General features: G+C 39.9%; 1 long non-coding RNA gene across 1 annotated transcript in view; it reads right to left on the reverse strand.

Annotated features, from left to right (window-relative positions):
* Positions 1–14206, reverse strand: part of LOC116216882 (uncharacterized) — a 25494-nt gene extending 11288 nt beyond the window's left edge. Inside the window, exon 1 of the long non-coding RNA XR_014884748.1 lies at positions 13981–14206. This is a non-coding gene — a long non-coding RNA (uncharacterized LOC116216882). The remainder of the gene's footprint in view (positions 1–13980) is intronic.
* Positions 14207–26841: the final 12635 nt, after the last annotated feature.

Consider the following 26841-nt stretch of genomic DNA (forward strand, 5'->3'; position numbering starts at 1 on the left):
GCCTGCAGAGCAGTTTAGGATAGCAAGTGGAGACTGCTATCAAGTCCAATTACTTTCAAAAGGAAATTAAGAGAGGCAGAATATAATTACTCAAACTGGAATGTAGCCAGAGTGTTGGGGTGACCATTTGCTATATGATCATTAATGACTGTGGTAGATAACTGTGGATTTAATGCCATGAGGTAAATATTCCCTCTCACCAAGGAGTGTGCTCGTTAAGAAAAATATGGATGCAGTCATAAAAGAATATTAATTGAATCCTGTGTATGGCTGAGCATTCATCTTCCAAAACCAAGTATCAGCACTAACACCACTCAAAACACACAGAAATGCTACTTAGCATCAAATGAGAGTAGGGAATGAAAAGGGTTCTGTACGGTATACATCCGTATTTTTTGTTATGATGATATGGCATCAGATAGTAGTTAGTTCAGATTGTCCTCTTCATTATACTGCAGAAGTAAACGTAAAAGGAGGCAAGGAAAACTGCTAAACATTATTGATTTAAAGAATTACCAGAAATTCTAGGTATTAAAAGAGCTTTTTGAGGTTTCATGGAAGACACGTTTAACAAATTAGATTACCATTCAATATTGCTTCACAGTTCTCCCAAACAGAAAGATAAACAATATATGATAATTGCTTTACCTTTTACTGCAATGCAGCAGATGCATAACAGCAATATCAATAGAGGTGTGAAAAAAACTCAGCATTTGAAGACTTTGTAAATACTTTGCTAGAAACAGATAGCTTGCTGAATTAGTAACTACAGCAGCCATTGCCTTTGCTTTGCAGCTTGCCTAAGGAAGGGCACATCTTACATCGGCTCAGTCAGAAATGTCCCTCTGCTGCAGTCTGAGTGCTGTGCCAGTAGATGTTTCTGGAAGAGATGAGGAGAGGCATCTCAAAGGTTTTACCAGCTAGAGGGGTGATAGTTAATGTAATGGTTGCAGAGGAAGATCCTGGAGCAATGTCACTCAGGTCAAAACTGAAATGGATCATCTACAAATGCTGTTTATTGGAAGTTTCTTTCCTTTAATAGAACTGCAATTCCTCAAAATGTTCTTGCTTTGGCTAATGTTTTGTAAGGATATCTTGATAGACTGGGAAGAAGATTAAATCCAGCTCCTTGGTAAAGAACTGGATATTTAAAATGCGTGAAGCTTGATCCAGAACTTGCTCAAGTCCATAAGACAGTACCTTCAACATATGGAGACAAGTTAGACTTTAATTCAAACTGAAGAGCTTTCAGGAAGGTTCATCTAAACCCATAGAAAATGGGGAAGATGTTTGTGAAGAGGCCAGGGAAGGGATAGGAATAGCAGCCTCTTCTGTTACTGCTCTCAGGAAGTCCCACAGGCCTTTCTGTGCTTCTGGAAGAACTCGGGGAAGAGACCTGCTTGACTTGAATCAAAAGAATCTTGTTAAAAATCTTCAAGCCTCTGAGAGAGCTGCTTATATTAGCATGGTTATTTAGTCTGGAAAAAGGACTTCATTGCGCTCGTCCTTGGGAGGCCCAGAGTGCCAGCTGCAGCTCTGAGAAAGGAAATTCCAGCTAGCACAGAGTGCTCCTGTTCTCATTGCCTGTGCAGCCTGCCCATGGCTGGGGCTTCTGGAGGCTTCCCGACCCTCTCTCACCCTCAGCTTTTTTGGCAGAGCAAGAAGCAGCTGTTACAAGCATGTCTGATCAGAGAATCATAGAATCGTTAAGGTTGAAAAAGACTACTAAGATCATCCAATCTAACCCATTGCCACAATTCCCCCTAAACCATGTCCCTCAGTGCCCTCATCTACACAGTTTTTGAACACCTCCAGGGACAGTGATTCTACCACCTCCCTAGGCAGTCTCTTCTGATACCTCACCTTTCTGAGAATAGATTTTTCCTAATATCCAATCTGAAAGGAAGGATAGGATTGGTAGTTCTGAAGGAAGGGACCCTATCTGCCACCCAAGGTAGCACTGACAGCTTCATTGATCTATCTGGCAGAAGACAACCAGAAGAAATGAGATATGGCGCTGGCAAAGAGACCATAAGGTCAGACCTATTTCAGCATATCATGTTTTATGAATGAAGTAAAATGGGAAGTAAATCCCATCATGTCTAGGTCTCAAGTAGTTCAAGACCTTTGCATAGCTGGAGAGGTGAATTCTGTACTGTAGTGCACCAAATTTTGTCACTTCTCTTACTTCTGGACAAGTAAAGGCAGCTAATAGGACTTCACCTAACTTGACACTGCTGCTATTGATAAACAGGAAAATATTAAATAGCACAGCTCTGAGCAGAAAACTCTTAACTCAAAAAAAAAAAACAAGTGCATCAAAGGAGGATTCCTTATGACACCATTATACACAGGGGATGATTTTTCTCTTTTTAACTGACACTACAAGAGGTCGGCCTCTCAGGAACCATATAACAGTGGTGGCCATCTCACAGGGGGTGAGGGATTTTCTGGACCATTCAGCATTTCAGATCACTGATTGAAATGAAGAGGAACTTTATTCTTGCAGAGACATGGAGAGCAAACATGGAGCTGGAACATGATGTTTTGTACAGAAAGAAAAAAAAAAACAGAACAAAACATGAATCAAGTGCTGTCAGTTAGCTGCTCTGTGGATTGTCTCTGATAGTCTGTGGTGTGGGGTGCTGGGCAGTGGACGCATGCACACTGTGTCCAGACTGAGGCTGGCTTCTGGAGCTGGCTGCCATGTGTGTGAGTGCATGGTCAGGCAGTACAACAGGGAGCAACAGCCTGGGGGCTGTTAGGATGTGGGGCTACGAAAAGTAGAGGATGAAGCAAGACCTGCAGCAGGTGGGAGGGCTAGAGGGAAGAATTTGAATCACTGTACTTCCCAAATTTTCTGTTTGGCGTACGTGAGAGGTTTAAGGGGAAACAGAGAGGCACCTGACAGTGTTTACAGGCATGAGCTTATAGAAGATTATTCCTTCCATATCCTTCTCCTTTGGGCTTCCAAAGTTGCTCTGTTTTACTTCTATTACAGCTGAACACTCACACAGAGGAGCAAATCTGCGGTGCAGCTTTATTTCTACCCTTTAGTATATGTCCATAAATAAAGTGAAACCTTGCATGGCATAGTAATCTTTAAGAATGCTTCAGCTTGAATAAACCTTTATGGTAAAACCACAACCCCTTCCTTGCAAGTCAAACAAAATTCATCTGATTTATATCTTTTGTTATTATCATAATGGATCCCACTGAGAGTTACCAGGTTTCTCTGTTTCCTGGCAGATAAATCAACATATGTGCAGAAGATATCAAGAGGTGAGTCAGTTGAGGTAACGATGCACAGTCCTAACTTCCCCTGGCACCAACAACTCTGCTCAAAATCACAGTCTCTGCAGGACAGCTGTAAGCACAGGGACATCTCAGCTGCTCTCCCTGTTACTGCCCAGGAGACCAGCAGGCATCTGAGCAAGATTGTTTTGGCACTGCACTGGGGTCTCTGGTGAGGTTCTAAGCCTGCCAGACCTCCACACAGGCCTCAGGGCCACCAGCACCCTGTTGCTCTGTAGGTCAGTGTAGCACCACACTCCTCACAGTGCTACTCCCTACAAGAGGGATGTGCATGGCCAGCTGGCTACTGGCCACTTCACAGCTGCTGCTCACAGCTGGGAGAGAGATTAGCAACTGCAGCTCCACATCTGGCCCCTGGGACTGCTCTGCTGCTTGCTGAAGCCCGTGGCAAAACAAAGGGAAAACCAAATAGGAAGTAACATTTACGTAGGTTTGGTTTTAAAATTAAGATGCAAATCTGCTACACAAACACCTACAGCAAGCAATTCCTAAGGGAACATGTTTCATTTTGTATTGGCTTAAATTTCTTAAACTAACTTCACTGACATTTGTCTTGTACCGGTTAATTTACTTATGTCTGCTTTACCATTATCATGCTAAGCATAGATAAAGTTCTCCACACAAAGGTTTATGCTGGCATGACAAATCTTGCATGGTAACAAAAATGGTTTTGTAACAAACTTTCCCTGTGCCTCAGCAACAACTGGTGCAGTGTACGGGCATTCACCCTTGTTGGCACTGGCCAAGTGGAATTTGCTAAGGCATGGGCACACTGTGAGAAGAACGAGAACAGCCCCTTAGCAAGGCAGGACAGAGCAGGTCAGGACAGCTGAGGGAGAGAATGGGGGATGCAATCAACCCTGTGTAACTTTTATCTTACAACATTAATTCGTAATACTTTGTTTTGATATTTTGAATATAGTTGTTAGAAATACAGATGTATTTCAAAGCCCTTTGAAACTCTTAATGATTTTAGGAGAAGGATAAATAAAAGTATAGAAAATAAATCTAGATCTAAGTATCTGTATATTTTCAGAATTATCCTTTTCTGATCAATTCTAAACCTTTCTTTCTAAAGCTGGAGGGAAAATATATATATATATATATATGTGTGGAGTACTTTGAGGAAGGTATCAGTTTTCAGTCTTTGTTTACCAATCCTCCCACAACCCCAAAATGCCTTTTTATGGAAAGTTGTATATCTTGCTTACAAAAAAAAGAAGCTTTAGAGTTTCAATTTCTGATACACCCTTTCATCCATTCTATCACAGTTCCTAACAGCTCTTATGACTTCTTCTGCCTTTCACAACAGACACATAGATAAAAATCAGCATGTTCTACTTTTCCTTTTTTAAACATTAACAATACGCATAAACAGAACAATAGCATCAAATAGCTTGGAGATAGATTGTTTCCCTTCCATTGTGTTAGCCGAGAGCCTGTGAAGCAGCAGCAACAGCCAGCTCTGTGTTCGTGGCTGTGATCTGCCTCCCATCACTGGGGATGGAGCAATGGCTACTCAGAAAATAGCTTGTGCTTGCTTGGCGACAGAGGGGACGGTGGCAGAGCTGGTAGGAGCCAGCCCCAGCTCCTGCAGCACGTGTATTTTACCCTTCTCCAGAGACTCTCCCTTCTCATGCACAGAGACTGTCCCAGTATGTCCTGCAGGTCTTCTGGGTCCTCACTAGGCCTGCACACTCACAGTCTATTTTGAGAAGGACAGCATTTTTTTCTCTTCTAAACTCAATTACAACTTCAGCTTCTCTCTGAATACATTTCAAAAACCTTTGCTACAAAACCTTCGGAGCCACTGTTATTTGCAAAGTAGGAAAGCGCAACCAACACAGAAGAGAGAAAGAGGTCTGCACTCTTCTAGCACCTTACCAGGGTTAAAATTATGTTGACTGCACTTGCAGGCATGCAAATAGCCATTTAGCTTGCTGTGTTACCTGCACAGTCATAGACTCTGTAATGATTAATGAATATGTTCCTTTTCTGTTACTTTTTAAAGCTGAGATCCTCTAGAGCTCTTCTGAATGCCTGGAAGATTGACTATTTGCAAATACCCACTGGTACTGGAGCTACTTTCATATTTTAAAACAACCAAACAAACTGGTGCTCTCTGGTTTATACTCCGCATATTATGCTACATTCTGAGACATCCTGATACATACTGCCACACTGTATCATACATATTTTCCAACTCTGCTCCAATCTTTACCAAATGGTGAGAAGCAATGGCACATCAAAAATAAACCACACTGTCTTGGTCTTCCAGATGATGCTCTCTTCTTTATAACCATGGTTTCCAATGCCTTCTTTGCCTCCCCGCTGATGAGTGAATCAGGATGCTGACAATATTCAAAATTATTTCTTCCTCCCTTACGGTTACAGTGTTCAGTTTTCTGAAAACATTTAATATTGGAATACTTCATTTTCCATATTTCAAACTAATTAAGCCAAATTCGGGAAGGCAATAGCAGAAGCATTAGTGGATCACTGACTTCTGAATGGCACATTCTGTTCTCAGGAGATGTTTCAAATAACTAATCAAGTCATGGGAGTTACTCACCAGAACCATTTGCTTCTTTAAATGCTATCAAACACCATGGTTCATCTCCAGCTGCCTTTGTGATTTAGGCCTAACTCTTTACTTCTTGCTCAGAATATCTACAGCTGTGGAAACTGTCAGCTTCATTCTTCACAGTAGAAAACTTGAACGGGCTCTGTGTGGTGGTGTCTGATAAGAAAAGTAACTTTGTGGTTTCAAGATAGTTTTTCTTCTCTGACAGCTTTCATGTCAGTGTTAAGGAGTCCTACAAACTCTTCTACATTATTATTAGGAAACAGATCTAGTTTGGAAAACAGTTGGTGATTCTCTTTTCATCATAAAAAAACAAATACTGTTTTTAAAAAAATTGGAATTATGGTTTTCAGGCTTTAATTTCCAAATATGCCTTTTACTACTGCATTTCTGTCACATTTTACCTTATTTCACTGAAAAACATTTCATCAGAAAAAAAAAAAAATCTTGTGACATAGCTTTCACAAAGCACTGTTTCTTTTGTGGTTAGCTGAGAAATAGTTGAGAAATAGCAGTGAGGAAGAATATCTTGGAAAGTTTAGGCTGCCCCTTCTTGGAGATCTGTTGCCCCTGGAACAGTACAGACAAAAGTAAAATCCTCCGAACAAGACTTTCATGCTCCAATTTCATTCTTGCTAGTGCTCAAATAAGAACATCATTTTCTAGTCCTCAGAGATGGCCCTTTTCTCACTGTAAATGTTTTTGTCTTATTTATTTCTGACTAACACGTGCAAGGTTCCCATGTGTTACGGACATAGGGGCATCTAGGTAATGCCCCTCTGCTTTATCTATGTGCATTCTAGGATCAAAAGTTTTCATCTAAGAAAGGTGACTGTATTGACCTTATCATTCTCTGTAAGACTCAACAGCAGGAAAAATCCCTGTTCACGCTGATATCATTTTGCCTTCTGGAACGCATTCCTCTGAAACCAGCAATGCTGAATCTCCCGCATATCTGCATCATTAACTGGTGCCTGCCTAAACTTTGCTGAAACTTCTTCTGGAGTGCTCATGGAGCATGAAATGCCCCCCTCTTCAGGCTGTCTCTGCTCTGCAGGCTTCTGGTTTTAAAATCTATTCTGACAGGGACTTGGGGAGCATCGAGTGTGTGAGCTTGCAGGAAAGTGCTTCACCTTGTCCTGATACAGAGGAAATCCATTAAAAAATATCAGTTGAGCTGATGTTGAGCACATCTGAAATACCTTAATGCAAAAATTTTACTTGGTAGCAAGGGAGAGCTATGCAAAAATGAATTGTCACAAAAAAACATGGATAAAGTTGCTATGGTCTATGACAAATTCCGAATGCTAATTCTCCTCATCCTTCATGATAATTTCTGGCAGTCTTCTCCATCCTACTGCCCATCCAACTGCAGGGCAGTGGTTTGCCCTACCCCATGCATCTTCCTTCCTGCTAGCTTGCTGTTATTCCAGAAATCATGCAACAGACCTGTTAGAAGGCTTTCATAGCTACTGTCAGGTAGCAGCTGAGGTAATCCATAATAATACTGAAAATTAAAGGAGCTATGGTTAAAAAGATTAAAATATTTTCTGGAAGTCCAGCCATACCCATTTCCAAATTTTCAGTTAAGAAGAAGACAACGTATTTCTTTTTTTTTTTTTTTTTTTTCCTGAGCAGGACACAGTGTTCTCTGTTCAAGGGTGTGATCTGGAAACTACGTTTACAAACTCTTGCTGGCAGCTTAGGAAAATATAACAGCATATTTATATTTCCTCAGTTCAGGTCATAACTTCACGCTTGGGCAGGTGAGTTTTGGAAAGTTTAGACAAAAAAAATACAGAGAACGGCTGGAATCCATTTTAACAGATAACACATGGAACTTCCAGAAGGTGACATTGCCCCAGTAAATCTTTCCAAAAGCCTGAGCTATTTCTTATTACATTGAAGTTTTTGTTGTTATTATTGTTTTTCTCAGATTGAAGAACTGAAAGGTTTAATAAAATACCCTTCTCCCTGGAGTCCTTTTTATCTGAATATGTTACCTCTACCTAAGGGTCTGATGCACAGCTCAGGCACCTGGTGAAAGCATTCCAGTTGGACACAAGGAAAGGTTTGACCTAGTGGAGGAGATCCAAAGCCACCATTGCTCACAGTGCACATCAGCATGAGGTACCACATAGCAGACAGTTTTCATAATTTCTGTGAGCATGGCTTTTGTTTTCTCCCTTTCTGCAGTATGCAGCTGTGTTGTACTTCATAAATATCAAACAGACCTGTGGTCAGACTGCTCTGCAATGGAAAAAGAGAAAAGAGATGCTTGAAATTTATAATTCTCATCGCTTTGTTTTCTCTGTGTTGAACTGTTAACATTTTCCTGACTGTATCTCTGTCTTCATGCTTCCTGATCACAGCCTCATTGCGCTGCCTTTGGCCGCTGCCCATTTCTCCCAGGCAGCTTTTGCGTGTACATACATCTTACTCCTTGTGCTGCAAAACTGGAGAACCACACAGTAGTAAAAACAGAGAAAATAGCATACCAATAAGTAGATTTTTCAGAAGCATGACATAAGAGATCTTGACTGGAAATCAACTAGAGGCCATCATGGAACATTTGAACTTTAGGTCATTTCAGTATGAAGATGAAATAATAGAAAACACCAGAATCCTCTAGGAATGAAATGTTCCATGTTTTCAAAAGGAGAATAAAGCAGCCTTTCCGAGGACAGAGTGGAATTCCTTCAGACTTCTGCACAGACTAAACAATCTGAAGTTAATCAAGACTTTTCTCTCTCTTTTCATTCTTTTCACTTGAAAGAACTGTGCCATGCAAGATCTAGCTGGTTTGTGTAAGCAGCAAAAATAAATTTAGCATTTCTAATAATAGTTTCTACCTCTATTCTACATATGTCTCAAGAGTAGGGACACCAATAGTAGTGTCATTTGCTTTTCTCATCTGTGTTGCCTTCCTATATGTAATTGTAGCTGTAATGTTTGATAAAAATTCCATCTGTTCAGCACCTAAAAAGGCTTATGTTGAAGATCCAGTCACATCAGTCACAGCTTCGGCCTCCCAGCTTCTGCTTACTCCATTGTTCACTGGATAAGGCTATTCGAGCAGTTTGGCTTGCTATACATTTTAATATAGTCATCAAGTTCAGTACAGGATCATTGCATAATTAAGAGACAAAGAAACAGGAGTTGCATTGCAAGTTACCACATGACTGTACAATGGTTATTTGAAGACACTTGTAGTATAATTGGTTGAAACTCTCTCAGGGATTTTTGGAGCATTTCAGAGGTGCTTTAAGGGGATTACTTTAAAAGATCATGGGTTAGAAATTAATACATGCAATGATTTAGGGAATATTTTCCCTTTTTTTTTTTTTAACCAAAAGTAAGAGCAATTCATTTTAACAGTTAATCATTCCTCTTTTTTTTTTTTTTTTTTTTTTTAAATAGAGCTTCTGAAACAACATGCCAGTGTTAGAATTTCCTCTGTTATCCATGCACAGATAAAGTGAAAAGGAATTATTCCATTACAGTGTTCTCTCTCTCCCATTCTTTATAGCCAAGTATCTTTTCCTCACGGCTTCACATTCTAATTCACTTAATGTGGACTCATCCTCTAGGTCCAAATCTTTCAAGAGGCTTGTAGGATATTACTTATTGATGAAATAGAGTATAGGTGACAATAGATCACATCCACTAAGGAGGAGTACAAATCCTGCCCAAGAACGGAAGGGTTCAAGAGAGTGATGCCAGGCTGCAGTACAAAGGAAAAAGCAACACATGACACAGTTTTACAGTGAAACTTGGAATGATCAACAGTCACAGTCTAGATTAAAAAATAATTTTAAAAGATTATAAAAGAAATAAGGCCAGCTGGGAAAATAAACATCTGGTGCAAGGAAAATGTGAGAATGGGAAAGATATTCTCTACACCTGGGGAGTATAGAAGATAGATTTAATGAGCAAGGAGAAGTTTGAAACAATACGGATTAACAATGTGGCTAAGCAACTTACACTGAAATCAGCATTGATACAAATATTTAATGCCTCATGTCCCAGGAGCCAACTCAACAATAGCAGAATAAGATTTCAACATACATTTTATGTTGCCAATGTCCTTAGGAAAATCTATATATAATTAGATATAATAATTAGGAGCATAGCAATAAATCAGGAGATGAGTAAATGTCTTGCAGTCAAGACTCCCTTACTGCTTGTTGAATTTTTTTTAAGCAAACTGGAACTTTTTCAAGATTAAATTTGGCTACCACTTTTTAAATTTTCTTTGCTTGGACTGATTATTACTTGTCTGGGCTATTCACTCAGATGTAGGAGTCAACAGAAGCTGTCCTCTTGACATGCTGAGTACAGGCCACATCACCTCTGTGCAAGTTACATTCTGCTGGCCTCACAGGAGCTACCAATGGAGGGAGCTGCTCTGCAGCTCAGGGTCAGCTGCCTCCTCTCTCAAACTATGAAAACCTTTAAAAGGGCCAATAGAAAGTATTAGTCAGTGTTTATCAAGAGCTGGCCAGTATAATCAGAAGGTTCAATTCTGGTCACTGTGGCCAGGCCTTCCAAGTTTTCCATGCTGACCCAGAAACACCTATGAAGAGCTAGAAGAAAACTTGGAAAAGCAATAGTGCTTCAGGGAACAACGCTTAATCCTCATTAGGTGGTGTAATGTTGAACATGATTTGCTGTACTGCAGGTTTGTTAATCAGGTAACAGCTTGACTTTACAATTGTGCTCACCCATGGATCACATATTTATTTAAGAAATCCCAATAAAGGAAACCTGACTTATGCTTTGGTTTGAAAAATAATGGAGTTAAAGCTTACTTTCTTTATATGGCACTTAAATTTTAGTAGATTTTTTTTTTTAATTGATCTTCTGAACTCTTCATTTGATGAGAAGAATAGAAATAAGCTGAATCACCCATTCCTAACTCTAAAGGAAAGACAGAACAGTCTGAAATAAAAACTGAAATCTGAATACTTAAAGACCATTCTTCATCTTTATCTGCACAGGGCATAGAGAAAGCCCCCTGTCTCCTCCCATCTTCCTGAATTTGGGAGCACCTGCACAGATGCACCGGAAGAGACTGCTTGTATTATGATGCATAATTTTGACTGTCATCTCTTCTAGACAGGCATTTAATTCTGCACATCACAGACCCTCTGCTATGAAAAAATGAAAACTGTGCAGCAAGATTCAAAAGGCAGAAGCACCCCGTGCTGTGTTTCACCAAGAAGCAGCAGCACTGTCCTGCGGGGGAACAGAGATGGCTTTGCTGGAGGCGTACCCACTCAGTCAAGCCAGGCTCCTCATTTTTCATCCCGGATAAGCTATGCAATGTGATTAAATTAGATCTCTTACATTGTTCACTGACTTCTGGTAAATTACACCTCTGATTTCTGGTCCAATGAAAAGGTGCTAATTACCTTTTTAAGTGCTCTTTTAATGTTCTGCAGTGACATAAAGCATGAGTGCAGCCGACTGTGTGCCCGAATGTTCCAGAGGTTTCTCCCTGGCTGCTTGCTTTCCCCAACATCTTTCATTTTTCCCCTCTGTCCCTCTGAGGTGCCTGCTCTGTACCACTTCTGCAGCTAGATAAATCCTTAAAGTTTTTTGCTACAGCTGGCTTTAACCCATTAAAAACATTGTCCAGCATCCTGCTTGAGCCTTACTGTCCAATGCCATCTCTTATCTGGAGGCTGGTGACCTCAGATTGCAAATGGCTTTTGTTCCTCTCCACATGAGGCTGTGCTGTCTCTGGGGAAGGTGAATCCATTGCGTGACAATTGGGTTGCCCACTCCCTCCTCCCATCGGATCTTGCTGCCAGAGGTTTTATTCTGTAATCCTTACCAGGGCAAGTATCCCCATGAGCTGAGGTAAAGCTCAAGATGGACAGACAGACACAGAAATATAAGGCAGAAGTTAACTTGCTTTACCATCACTTGTTTGCTAAAGAGGCCAGGAGGATATAAGGATGCCCAAAGACCAAAAGTGAAAGACATTTTCTGGAGCGACACTTTTCCTTTCCAACATGTTTTTATATGTCTGTATTAGAAAGTACAATAACATCAGCCTTTTGGAGATGACTGCTTATCTACAATAGCCTTTAGTTTTCACCAAAATTTTATATCCTCCTTTGTAGATTGGATGCCTCTCCACAGCTCTGACATACAAAAGATTAAGCATATGTTGAGTGGAGAGGTCCATGCAGATATTAATACAATTTCTTCCTTAGGCATAAATTTTCTCACTAAAAATGTAATCTTAGGTAGGTCAGTCTTTCGGGGTGGTAATTATTTTCCTATCAATTAGCTGTGAGGATTAAATTGTTAACACATGAATTTTTGAAATATGAAAGTGATATGTTAATGCCCAATCCATTCCCCAACAGAGTCAACTTGGTTTTAGCTTTTCAACTGCTTTTTTTAAATTCATATTAAGGAAACAATCATAATCTCATCCAGGACTTCTTTTCTTATTGTCATCAGTATGACTGCATTGGGCCTTTATAAAGGAGAATTACTTAAAGACACCAATTCATGACTGAATTGGATTCAGCTCTGGTGGCTAAAGAGGTTACTGCTGAGGTGATAACCTCAGCTCTCTGAATCTGACAGGAGTCATGAACCAGATACCCCTCCTGCTGCAGCTTGCAGCCTGGCATGCTAACATAAATTGAAATCAATGCCTGTTGAAGTTAACACATGGTTCTGTGAGCTGTGATGTCCCAAGAGCGAATTGCCTGTTCTGCACCATTTCTACAGCAACTGCTGCCAGAGAGGTGGGAGAGGCATCAGGGAACCATAGCTTTTTAACTGTTCCAGAGCCCAGGAGTCCCAGCCTGCAAATTCTCCTCTGTGTCTAACGTCTATCTACAATGTTAAGGGCTGAATATTATGTACCAAAGAAATTTTGTTATATAATACTCATTTTGTTATGCTTCTGTATCCACCGAACTTGGCTAACACAATGGTTTATTTCAGGAGGAATTTTGTGTAGGTTTGTAACTCTGCAAAACCATTTGATAAATTCCATAAAACTTGACTTTGAAATAAGCCAGGCAAGTGACACTGCTCAGCTGACATCACCATTCCCGTACAAGTATTTTACACATGGTTTTAAGTCAGAGGTGGGAAAAAAAAAACAACACAAGAATGAGTTTCCAAGGTATCCAAGACCTTGCTGAATTGAAGGTTAATACTAGGAAAACAGTGCACATGCAGATGTGAATTAAATGGATCTTCAAGGGGGCTTTTGCTTTGGCAACCCTGTTCTCATTTCTTCAGCTGCTGATGATTAAGCCTAGAACACAGTGGCTGCTGCCAATAAAAGAAAAGCCTAAACGTAAGTAGTGTCTCCAACAAAGGCCAAATAAGCAACAAGGTGCTAGAGTCTTGTCATAAACACCTTGGACAAAGACCAGAAATACAACCAAATAATTTTTTTTTTTTTTTTTCCAAATGAAGAAGAGACTATCATCACAGAGGAACATAAAGTGCAGTTCAGTGTCAGCAGAAGTTAATTCTGAATTTGTGCATACATCAGTAAAATAGGTCCTGCAGAGTTGCTTGAAAGAAAGCAATGTGATTGTTCTTCAAATGTTTCTATTTTCATTTAAAATCCACTTTAAACATCTTGATAATGAAGCAGGAAGAACAGAGAGAGAACCAAACTAAACTAGATACTTTAAGTACTTTTAAAGGAGTGCAGAGACAAGGACCTTTTTCAGTTGCTTTTGCTTTTAGAGTCTGACCTGTACACTGATAAAGCACAAAATTATTGCAAGTTGTGCCAGTTAGCTGTTCATTCTAATTTACGGCAGCTTTATATGAATATACCTTCACAGCTATATATTATCTTATCTGAATTTGACCCAGAGATTTCTAAGTGAGGTTTCACTTGATATCTACAGAAAATATTTGATTTTACATCAAATATATATTCATTTCAATAACAATACTCAATGCAAAGAAAACGTACAAAGTCCTTATAATCAAGCAATGTAAAACATTTATAACTATTACCAAGTTGCAGTTAAGAAACTGTAGCTCAAAAAAGTAAAAAAAAAAAAACAAAAACAAAAACACCTCACCAAGAAGTGCATCCTCTATTGTTTTTCCATGCTCATCCCTACTTCTCTCAGGAATTCATAGCAGGTGTGGGTGTGGGACTGATTTCTCATTATCCTCTCACTAAGTGCAGTTAACTTTTACTGGAAAGAGAGAAGTAGATGAGACACAACCTAATTCTAACTTATTAATGCCCAGCACACCAAGAGTCTGCTTATTTTTGGCAGCCTTCTCTTAAGGCTGCAGTTAAAGATCATTCCCCAGGAAGTTTTTTATGCTTCACAAGGCTTAGTACTGCTAAGGCTGTGGGATTCATTTCACTTTAAGAAACATGTAAGGTTTTACTGTTTACAGTGGGCTGCATCCATAGTGATCATGTTTATATCTGCTATGAGTGATGGTGCAATTCTTACTGCTTTTCAAGCAAGCTGTGGAAAGGTACAAGGAGCGGCTCTTCATTTGTTATTTTGGTTATGAGTCATGAGCTCTTATTTTAACCACTAAGGCAAGGTCTCCCCATCTAAGAAAAAATTGCTCTGGTCTGCAAAGAGAAGCAGGCAAGCCCAGAGAGGTGGCTTAAATTGATATCTTAGACAAATTTAAGTAATCTCTATGATAATGAAGCCAAAACCCCCAGAGCAGGTGACTTTTTCCTTTTCTACAGCAAGCATGAAGTTCATTGAAAAAAGCTGGCACTATGCTGGCTTAGAAAGAGCATCAGGAATGCAAAGACAACCGCATATCTATACTATTCAAAAGGATCAGACAAACTGGCAGCCCTATCCAGAACAGGGGGGTTGGAGCTCAATGATCTTTAAGGTCCCTTCCAATCTAAGTCATTCTGTGATAAACTCTCATTTTGCCAGCCCTGTAAGACCTGCTGCTGTCATAGAGCAGCAGACCAGAACCCTGCACCAACAACATTTCAGCAGCACAACCCTTGCTGAGTTGTTAGGAAGTCAGGAAGGACAGCTGATTTATACTAGCTGAAGAGCTGAGCCAGAAGCTGGAGTAAATGGTTTGATCTAGCAGTTCCCAACATCTCCACACTCCAGCGGTATTAACGATCAATTAGGAGGCACTTTGTTTCCATACTGCAGCAGCAATAGCTTTAGCCCTCCCTTAAAAGGGCATGAAAGGGCAGAGGGCAACAGCAGAGCAGAAAGATGACAAAATAAAGTGGGGAGAAACCAGGAACTTTTAGAAGCCTAACTGCAAATCTTGTAACAGAATGCAGTTGGACAGAAAAGACCATTTCAGACATAAAATAAGCTAAATAGGTGAAAAAGTTCCCTTTGAACTGTCATCATTAATTTAAGCCAAACTTAATTAAAAAAATAAACCGAAACAGCTGGATGTAGGAAGTAGCTGACTGACCTCAGCACTGGGGCAGTTTTCCTTTTCTCCTTTTAAGCCATTGTTCTGCAGCTTCCACTTAAAGCAAACCAGAACCACTGGGTTAACCACAATCAAAACCATAGGGCCTGCTTGTATCTGATCTTTCCCTCTGTAATCTGAAATCTACTAAAAAAAAGAGTATCATCTGAAAATCCCTCTTGTGTGTTTTGTATGTTACCTGAGTGTGAGGGTTAGCGAAACATTTAAATACTGTAAAGCATCTCCTATTCCAAAGGACCCTTAATTGTGGTGTTCCTGTAATATTATATCCTGTAATAAAGAAAGTTTTTACTCCTCTTTCCAGGTAGACTTCTGAATAAAATATAAAAATATTGCTTCATTCCTATTTCTTTCCCTAGCCATCTTTTTTGAGGATAAGATAAATATTGATCTCTTCGAGACAGGTAACACCTTACCTTGTGTTTTCTGAGCCTCTGCCCTTATATTTCTACCCAACGTACCCATCCAAATACTTCGGACAAGTACATGCTAATAACTAAAAGGCGCCTTACTTGGGCTGCAGATAGAAAGCAGCACATAATTCCTCTGGAGAATAACTCGAAGCCACCAGGCAAAGACCCTGAGGTATGCCAAACAGTGGGAATTTGTTAAGCCCATCATAAAACTTTCAGGTCTCATTGTTATCTCTACTAGCCTAGTCTAATGGCGAACTTGTACAGCTGTACTTGTACTTCTGTACAGCTGTCACAGTGGAGTCCTCTCAGGAGGGAAGGGCTACTTATGGTTCACCTACTATTGATTTTCTGTTAGAGGATGCCCAGCAGAACATCTGTTTTTATTTGAAACTATGACAGTCTTATTGAAAATCATAAATTCTGCAGTAGGAGAATACTACAAACATACAGCTCACTTCTATACACTTCAAATAGAGATCAAGTGATAGTTTCTGAGAGAAGTTATTCCAGAAGTAATCAATCACCCTTGTGAAGGAAGAAAGTTCCTCAGTATTTTTCATAGCTGGTGGTCATCCATGCCTTAAAGCTTTTTACCTCAGTGGAACTTACCAACATGCCCAAAGTTATGTGAATATATATGCAAACAACATGAATATACAATATAAATATGCTTAGGATCCTCATTTCAAGAGTCTGAAAGGCTTATTAACATTAATAATCATCCCACATTTACAGGGCTTGTCATAGTTGGATCAGAAATCAGAAAGTAAGGAGCTGTTGTATTTTACTACACAAAGAACAAAACTTGAAGTAAAATAAAGGCCATGTAGGCAGGATATACAAAGGAAAATACACAATACCATGCTGTAATGCTATAATGGGATGATAATAGCAGAGCAGCAAAGTCTTTGGCAACAGCAAATGAGAACAAGCCCAAATGCCACAGATACAGAAACAAAAGAAAAGAGCTGCTTATCTTTGGAAGACTTCAGGTAGACAGGAATTTCCAGAAAGAGATACCCTCACCGCCACTGCCAATCCTTAAATGAGATCTGGGGAGGGTGGATCCTGGCTCCACCCCTTCTGGTCATTCAGCTGCATTCCATGCACCCGAGATCCCCTGGGATGGCCCTGCCTTTCTACCAGGTGTTCAGTCACTGTTTCAGGCCGTGACTTAGCATTTCCACTACACATGCATAAAGAGTGAGTTAAGCTTGTGCCTTTTTTTTTATATGTAAGAGCAACATTAGTGTCTGCCATCCCAATGACAAACTGGTGGTTACATCACCGCTCCTGCTGGAGAGGAGAATACTGTTGCATTTAAAGATTATACAGATTACAAATACTTTGCAGTACCTTGGTGACACTTTGCTAAGCTTTCACAATTTCTAGATACAATCCAAATCAAATATCCTGTTTTGAGAAACTTTGTATTTCAAAGACTTCTTTTGTAATTGTTTCTATTTCCCAGCGTAACTGTACCAAAGCAAATGGAGTTTCCAGCTGTTTGGTACAACCTCTGCATTCCTTTTAAATATAGTTCACTTCATACCCTTTTTATTCGGTGACACCTGTCCTCCCAGCCCACTGTCATGAGTCACCAAATGGCTTTGAAAAACCTACTGTTGTACCTAGATCATTTCACACAAAAAATCAATTCACTGTTAAAATAGTCAGACTCAAGCCCATGGTAGTCCTGCCTGGAGAAAGGAAATGATGATATGACCCTGCCTGCTTCCATGAGTGCTTCCACTGGATTAAAATTGTCCTATTTATTCCTGCTCTGGTTGAGCCAGAGAAGACCAGCTGTAGTTGCGGTAGCTGCACTCATAAATGCGCAGACCATGGCAGTGGGCCATGGGGAGGGAACAGGAGCTTGTGCCTAAAGGCAAAGCATTCCTTACTGTAGCAGCTGGATGTATCCCACTGTGGGCCGAGGGAGCACTTCCATGGTAGAGCTGTATCATCCTGGAGAAGTCCCTGAGCTCCTGTCCTGTTTGTAGCAGCGTGCTGAGGAGCTAGCAGGTGAGCCCCAGAACCTTGTGCAGGGGAACTTCAGGAGCTGTATGACTACAGGTGTGAGCTGCCTTCTCAAGGTCTGCAGCACCTTGTGCAGTTGAGGCAATGGTATAAAAACAACTGTGGGGTGTTTTTTTCTTTGAGATCTGTGTTCCAGTAAATCATTACATTCTGAAGAATAAACAAGTTCCCCCAGGAAGAAGCAATTCATTTGTGTTACTCTCTGACCTATTAAAATGCAAAAATTGCTGTGGAATTTACTCTGTGGTGATATGTTCCAGCGATGGAGCAGTTTTCATTAGAGCTAGTGTTTTTCTAATTATAACTATAAATAAAAATTAACCTCCATCTTGATTCAAAATGAGTCCCACAGATTGTCAGGTGCATAGGTGATGCAATGCAGAGAGACAAATGCAGCGGCACCTGCACCATCATCATATTGACTTACAACTTGGGGGTTAATTATTGAATTCTTTGACTAAAAATGGCTGCCCCCATGCATGGTAATTTACAGAATGCTTAAAAGAAGCTTGACAGCTTCTCATTAGATTACAATAGACAAACTGCTTGAATCCACAGTGCAATTTTATTAAGGATGCCCAACTATAAAAACAAGAGCTTTTCATTTTGGTATTGTATGCTTTACACTGTGTTGATTTGCTTCTATTGATTTTTAATAAAAAAAAGTGTTTTTCCAAATGGCGTAAATTAATTGTTATTGCACCACAGAAAACAGAACACTGCACCACAGTAATTAACATTTCCTGGCACAGAATCCAGTGAGCTTGCTGCCGAAATGGGCTTTAAAGCGCATTTTGACAGTACTGCAAGCACTGGTGTGTCTATGAAGCTGTGATGTGGCAGGCACAGCAGCTGCTTTCACAGCTTGGATATGAGCAGATGCCCTCCAGGGCTCACAAGGCACTGTGTCCATGAGCTAAAGGACAAACAGGCTACTAGTCCTCCTTGCACTATTTTTCCACAGCTGTTTGAGGACAGCTGTGTGGAGGAGAGATGGGTGTGCCACCCATACAGCTACTTTGGAGACTGCTTTTGCCAAGCTGTGGAAGTATGTCCTCTTTTTTGTTCTGTTACCTTCAGTTCTTTGTATCCATCCATTATCTTATATCATATACAAGAATTGCATGCTTTAGGGATGCTCTTCACTGCTTTTCATGCATGAAGGTCCTCATGCCTGGCTGGAGCTTCTTGGCTCTCCCTTGGAACAGAGAGCTTGGTCATACCAAACAAGGTGAGAGAAAAAAGCCTGCACAGCAAGTATCTCCAGTGTCAGCAGGATCACAGAAACTGGAGACAAGCACCTCTTCTTCCCCATCAGGCACCTTTAGAGGATTCAAGCAAATTTAAGCAAATTTGGATAGTACATAGTAAATACATGCACCTCTTTAAATATTATAGTTAAAGTACAAAGGAAAGAAGGCATCTTCTTTCTATACAGCCAGTGGGGAAACTAAGGCACAGGAAACAGAAAAGATTGAGAGGTGAATCCTGTCATTTTAGCGATTGCAACTCAAACACAATGCAATCCCTTCTTTTGGGGACATTTAAGTTATTCTGTAGTTATAAGCTATGTGTTATACAAAGGAATTTCTCCTTCAAAAGTTTTATCAAATGACAGTGATAATTCAATTAACAAAAAAGAAAACTGTACATACCTTACTCCCCAGATGATCTTTTGTACTAAGTTAAAACATATCTTCAAACAAACAAACAAACAAACAAAAACAGTTTACCTTGGCAAAATACCTGCTGACAAAATGTAAAAAAATCAGCAGTAAAGAATTACTGCACAGCTGAAAGTGGGAGAGTACATCTTCATTCCTCACAAACAGAGAATCTCTGCATGACAGAGGAACCCAAAACAAGGATGGCCGCTGCAGCCATCCAATCCTTCACACTCACAGCTAGAGGAACAGCTAATGCTCTCATATAGTAACCAAGATCCTTCAGCACATCAGGCACCTAATTTCTATCTCCTGTCCTAACCACCTATGCCAGAAAAGCTTAAACTATGATTAGTGCCGTACTATATAGCTTCCTGTACTTCCTACAGACAAATTATTATTACTATTATTATTATTATTAAATTTATTTATTTGATATTTCAGAGGCAATTACAGGGGTATGCATGTTCCCAAATAGTTCAGATATCCTCCTTGTTGATAACTTAGTAGTGATTCCAAAACTTTGAATCTCAAACCTTGAAATTCAGTGATGATTTAGAAATAAACAGAAAAGAGAACTTTATTTCTTCATTTGAAGGAATTTTAAAAAAATATTCTCTATAATAATGAGATCAGTTAAATTAAAAAGTATTCTTTATGAATATTGTTTTCTGTTCTTAGTCATTTTTCCAAAAACCTTGCCACTGGGTGAAAACTGGGTCTGAAATGTATGCAGTATCTGATCAGCTGGTACAAATCAGTAGAGTTGTGCTGTTTTCTATCCACTGAGAACGTGACATTCCATTGTCTGTTCTCATACAGCTAGATTTGATATCAGGACCAGGAGGAAATTCTGTCTAACTCTTACTGAAATCAGTGGAAGTACGACATGGGCAGGACTTCCTCCTAGCAGATTTGGCAGGGGTCATCTGTCAGAAAAGCCGCAATAACTCTTAACAAGCATGTGGAGAAGGTGAGACCAATATGGAAAGAGAAAAGTTTGGAAGAGAGCACCGTGAGACCACTACTTGCTTTAAAAGTTAGGAAATTGTATCCAACGGTCTGATATGAAATGTATCTATGCCATTAAGTGGATTAAGACATTATGGTGTTAGTCATGCAGATAAGGTTTTGTTACCATGAAGGTGATCTCTAGCAGAAAGAATGTCTGCCTGCTGAGGAGATAAGACAATAAAACCACTCTGCTTTTGTGTTTCTGTGATCCAGTGGGCAGGAACTTTTTCCACTACAGAGAAGTTCAGGTTCAACAAAATCTTCTTGCAGTCCTACTTGGTGACTTCATGATGGATTCAGGCAAAACCTTTTGTTTGAGATAGGATAAGAATTGAAAAAAGATGGTAAAGAAAAACATTGAGTCAGAATTCAATAGAAGTGCAAATTTGAAAGTCTCCCCCCAGCAGACGTATTTTAATGAATGCATAGTTACAGGGTGACTGTGTTATCTCACTTTCCTTGTGCCATTAACTGAGAAGAGAGTTTAAAAAAAAAAGTGTCCCCACAGAAATCTTATTCATATGTTTTATTATATGCTCCAGCACGGGCACCACTTTAGTTTAATGGTGTGTTGGATGATGGTACAAATTTATAGCCAAAGGTTTACATCACAGACAGCTGGAATGAATAACAATAAATTAATTTAAAGTGCTACAAAAGTGCTCCCCATAGTATGCAGTGCTTATGTGCTCAAGGCTAATAATTTATAAATGCACGTCTTTTATAATCCTGATCTAAAGTCCTGAAAGCAGCTAGTTAAAAAGCAGTCACATGACATAAATTATTTTTATTAATATTTCAAATGCACGATTAGGGTGGGCACCGTGGTCATTAGCATTAGATAGCTTTCATTTATGACCGAGTGCAATGAAGTAACAACCAGAGACAGCGAAACTAGCTAAGCAATGGCACAACAACTAGTATAAGATGGGGGATGCTTCTTCTCCATGATTTTCATATGTTAGTAATCATCATGGCTGCAGCTACGCACTTTTTTCTTGACTAGCATTCCTTTTCCTTTCATTACTCTGTTGTCCCTAACATGTCAGCTACTCAACAGGCCCAAACCGTGAAGCCATGTGCAGCTGGGTGCAGTCAGAGGCCGTGGCACTTCTCCTTGTGGCTTCTTTCCATTCACAGACACTGAACACCATAGATGCGTAACACAGTGAGAGCGCTGCTCTAAGGATGCCTCTGAGACTTCCTCATTGCAGCAGTAGTCCTAATGTGAACACTGTGACCACTCCAGACTATGTTACTCAGTGCAGTATCCACCCTTTTCTTGAAAACCTCTGGAAATGGTGATTCTGTGGGCAGCCTGTCCCATCTTTTGGGTGGAGGACATGTTATTTTTCCAGCATTACCCAACATTTAACTGCAGTCTTCTCTAGTGTAAGAATATATTTACTCTTACTGGTGAAGGTAAAAAAGTAGCAGCTCAAATAACTTGCTTAGTACTGCATCTTTTTCTTCAATGCACTTCTCAGGCATACCTCACCACTGGAATATCCCTTGTCTTAATGCTACCATTATTTTCTCCAAGAAAATTTGGCCTCCTCTCACTTTTCTTAGTGAAAAACATTTACTTCTTGAATGCAGATTCATTAAGCTGAGGTTACAGAAGGAGTCTTTCACATTGGAAGAAGGATCGTGAATAATTTCTGTGTCTCTCATTCTGGGTTACTGCCATATACTGGACTACATATTTGAATCTTGGCAGATGATTGAAAAATATGCACCACAAGCAACCCCATTCACTTCAGCAGTTCTTCTAGCAAAGTAAGCAAAGTGATACAGAAAATGGGGTGGAATATTATAGCCTTGGCGCTTCAATCCCCCTTTAAAAGAAAAAAAAACCTTTTTCCATCGCTCATAATGTAAGCTTCTAAGCAGCAATTTGCTATTATTTTTTAATATTGTAGGTCTATACAAGCTCATGGCCTGTCTCCTCTTCCTTTCTAGCTTTCTTTGAAAGTACTTTGTAATTGAACACATTTTCCAGAGGTCAATGGGGGCATATTTGCATTTTGATACATTCTAATTTTTTGCCTCCAGCACGCCACTCCAAAGCACTGTGCTAATCAGAAGCAAATAATGATCTCCTAGGTGCTGTAAGTGGGTGACTAGGCATAAAAAGGCATAACAACATGCAAAAATTAGTGAGGGAAAAATACATGGTAAAATAAATAAATAAGAAACAGAGTGATTATGCTGGCAAAAGGATTTAGATTTGTAAGCTGAAAGTTCTGCATGGAACAAGCAGCTAATTTGTTTCTGTGCACCACGGAAGGGATAAGGGCGTTAAGGGCACTCCTGTGCTGATGGAGGGCTGGATTCTCTGTGCGCATTGCTCATACGTCAATGTACCGAGATGATGCATAAGCACTGCTGAGGGCTTTTTATACCACCAGGAACACCTCGTGTTCTGAAAAATCCAAATCCAAGATTAGGCAGGATCTAGAAAAATGGGGCAGTCCCCAAAGCACAGGTTTATCTGCATGGAGATCTTTTATTTTTAGCACTGGTGACAGGTTTCCACTCAAGCATCCCTGTCCCAGTGGGCAGGACAAGGAGAATATTGGAGCTGAGGAGATTATTTCATTTTTAAAATGTTTTTCTTTTTTTAGTTTGAATATCTTTGGCAGACAAAGATGCAGAGAAACATGAGGCCTTCTCCACTAACTGCAGCATTGGGAGAAAAGCTCCTGATAAGCAGATGCTGCTCAGGCAGTGTTCAGTCAGGCAGTATGTGTGTATGCACGAGAGATGGAGGTATGGGCAGGCAGTGAGCAGAGGCATTGTGGTGTGTGTGTGCGGCTGTGAGAAAGGGAAATGCATGTTTATCTGCAGATGGAAACAATGCCTGAGCAAAGCTGAGCTGCTCCAGTGAGCATTTTGTGTGTGTGTGTTTGGGAGAAGGCAAAGAGAAGCAGCCAAGGGACTGAATAGAAAAGGTGGGAATGACCAGGCAGTAGTGTGTCTGGGATAACAGCAGCATGATGCAAGAGATCTAGGCATCGGGGATAATCATTTAAAGCCATATTGATTTGCTTCAGAGGTGAGAAAAAGCAGATGCACTTGCTCTGTGGAACAGCTTCAGCAGCAGACATAGCCTTTTGTTTAGCTTTATTCTCTTATTTTAATGACTTGCACTCACTGAAAAACCATGATATAAAACCAACCTACCACTCCCTCTGTGCCAGCAGCCACAGTCACAGCATGCTACAGAAGGGATGCGTCCAGTGAGGCAAATGAGCACTTTATAGCACAGGGAAGGGAGAGGGAAAGAGAGAGAAGGGGGATTGATGGCAGAAAAGCAGCTCAGGTGACTGTCCACAGCATCAGTGCTGTGATGAGCTGCAGAGCACTCAGAGCTGGCTGCTGCAGGAGAGGCACACATCCATCCATCCACATCCCTGTGGGGAGAGGCTTTTCTGGCACCAGCCTGCAGCAGTGCAAAGCAAGGTTACAGAGGAGAGCAGATCGAACACTCTGCATTCCTCCTTGCTTCCAGAAAATTGAAAGCAGATAGGATACTGCACAGGAAAATATTGATTTTCAACATTGGACAGGAAATTCTACATTTTTGGGAAGGAAAGAGGGGTGTCTGTTTACATGCAAACAGCATCAGATTTTGCCTTCAGATGCTCCAGTGGAGAAAGTACTGAGCCTTGCTCTGTAGAGTTGGGCTTCTACATTAATTCACCTGCTCCTTCATATCTTTATCCAGTGATGCAATTGCAGAATTAATACAGAGACACTGTGGACGATATCTCCAAATAACTGCTTTTACATAAGAGCAAATACATGTCAGAACCTGGTTAGGGTGACTTGTTCTGGGGCAGAACAAACTTGCTGTGGAGCCCAAGTGTTAAAGTCTTCCTCAGTTTCACATTTTTTCCCATTCAATCATTTTTTCTCTGCAAACAGCAATTTCACAGCCACAGAGATTTCGCCAAATCCAAATCAAACTTCTTGAGTAGTCATAGCTGTACAGTCCAACACGTTCTAAAGTTTCAAATCTTTCATGTTTCATTTAAAAAAGAGTTAGACTTCACCACAGCCAGGGGAAGGAGCACTCAGGAATGTTTCCCTTACAGTGATATTTGTGCTGTTTTTATTTGGTCCGAAACGGTTTCCTCCCACCTCCCCCCCCCACCCAACCCCCCCTTTTTTTTTCCTATTTGAAACAAAAACTACTACACTACTGAATGAAAAAAAACAAAACAAAACCAACAACAACCAAAAAAAAACAATGACTTCCCCAGCTCAAGGTACAAACCTTAGCTGCTGCCCCATTCTGCCTGGTTTTCACCAAGACTCTCAAGTATAACCATGTGGGATTTAGGCTTTACACTGCCTTGCTCCTTCCTGAACATCTGAGCAGTGTCTGATTTATATGAATTATGAGTTAGGCTGAGAGCAGGTTGTAAGATTTCCATTGCAATAATTTTCTTAAAGAAAATCCTTTTCAAGTATACAGAGTTCTTTGTAAAAATATAAAACTGTATTTTTCATAGAAAATGGGAATTGTCTTATTAGTTGCATATCCGCTTCATTCAGGACATATGGAAAAACAGTAGATTTTTATAATTGCACATGGAAGAAAAAGCTCCATCATATTTTAAGTGATAAAATAATCAACTGGCACTAATTAATTTTTTAGTATATTTGTTACACTAATGGTTGTAAGTCCAGAGTAAATCATGAGACTCAATGGGTTCTGGGTCAGAAGTGTTGTGAAGAGCCCTAGAGCTCCCTGTGGATTTGGTTACAATTTAGCTGGTCAGAAGGCCTCAAAATGTGAGAATTTATTATTAAAAGTAAGAACATGAGTACACATAAGTCTTTAAAAATAAGTTACAGCTGTAGTTTGAAAATCATCAGTGTCACACAGAACACTGGTTTAGTTTAAACGAAAGATCCATTTCTTCCAGTAAGTTAAACACCTCCTTAAATATTTTTTAGATTTGAGGACAGATGACTTGAACAATATCTTAACAATGCTGAAAAGGGACTCTGAAAGTCACACACACACACACACACCCCAAACCAAACCACCTTTGTTTTAAACAAAGGAACAAAAAATTGCCATGAGGCAGAGTGAGTATCTGATCTCCAAAGAGTCAGGAGCCATACCACTGAAACCAAAGGCAGGGTACCATGTCTGATTATTTTCAGAAGTACTTCAGTATCTGAAATGTGAGTTGACAGCACTTCCACTGCATTGATTCAAGTGGAGAAATTAGGTATCAATATGCAAATGCCACTTTTTATTTTTAATCCAGCTGAGTTGCAGGCCAGATCATTTTATCTCAACCTATTTAAATAATCATGGCTGTTGCACTGCTTTGTGTGGGCAGGTATAGACTTGAGAAGGAATACTTGCCCTTCAGTTTTTAATGTTTTTCTTCAAAGTGGCATCACATTGTTATCATTGATAAATAAGTAATTGCAAGTGATTCTGTTTTCCAAGGCAAATAAAGTTAAGAAAATGGGAAGAGTGCAAAATCCTCATTGTAAATCCCCCTAACTTCAGATGTATTTTACACTAGAAATAGTTGCAGAGTAGGATTTCTTATGCAAACAATAACAAAAGTTGCGTTAAATAAAAAGGTACTTCAAATGATGCCTCAGGCAAAGTAGCTCACTTAATCCCAAAATGTTGCTGCAAGAAGATTCCTTCTCTTCTGTTCTAGGAGAGCTATGAGGTGTGTTATGTGCATACTCAAGTTTTTCCAAAGAATTTAAATAATTTTTTACCTTGTTTTTGATCAAACCACCGTTTTTGAGAAACATTGGTTAATTTTCATTCCTTTACTCCTACTGCCTAAAAAGGAAAGAAAGAAAAAAAAAAAGCACAAACCAATGCTCCAACTGAACAGACATATACTACGTAAAATGTCACTTCTATTTTATGAGCATCTACAGTAATGTAGGTCCCACTTTTTAAATGATATTGCTTATAGCCCTGTTCTTTCTATGCTTTCTAAAATTATAGAAGAGAAAATAAATATTGAAATGCCAGCAATGAAATCCCCTTTTCCTCTTTCCTGCTGCCCCCCAAATTTAAGAAAAATATCTACCATGACTTTCTAATGCACCCAGCTCAGTCCCAACTGCCTGCCTGGCACTGCGCCAGAGAAGGGATGTGTGGATGATGAAGCTGGGAAGGAACTAATTGCATGATGAACTGCACTTACTGCAGAGCTCTTACTGTTTGCTTCACCTAATCACATTTGCTACCTAGGATTTCTCTCGTTTGCCCCTTTTCTGTTGTTTGAATTGGAAGAATAACAGGTTTACAGCAGGGATGAGCTTGGCCGATTGGCTCCAAAGCCTTTATCATTAG

Source organism: Meleagris gallopavo, chromosome 8 (assembly GCF_905368555.1).
Source record: "Meleagris gallopavo chromosome 8, MGAL_WU_HG_1.1, whole genome shotgun sequence".
NCBI lineage: Eukaryota > Metazoa > Chordata > Aves > Galliformes > Phasianidae > Meleagris > Meleagris gallopavo.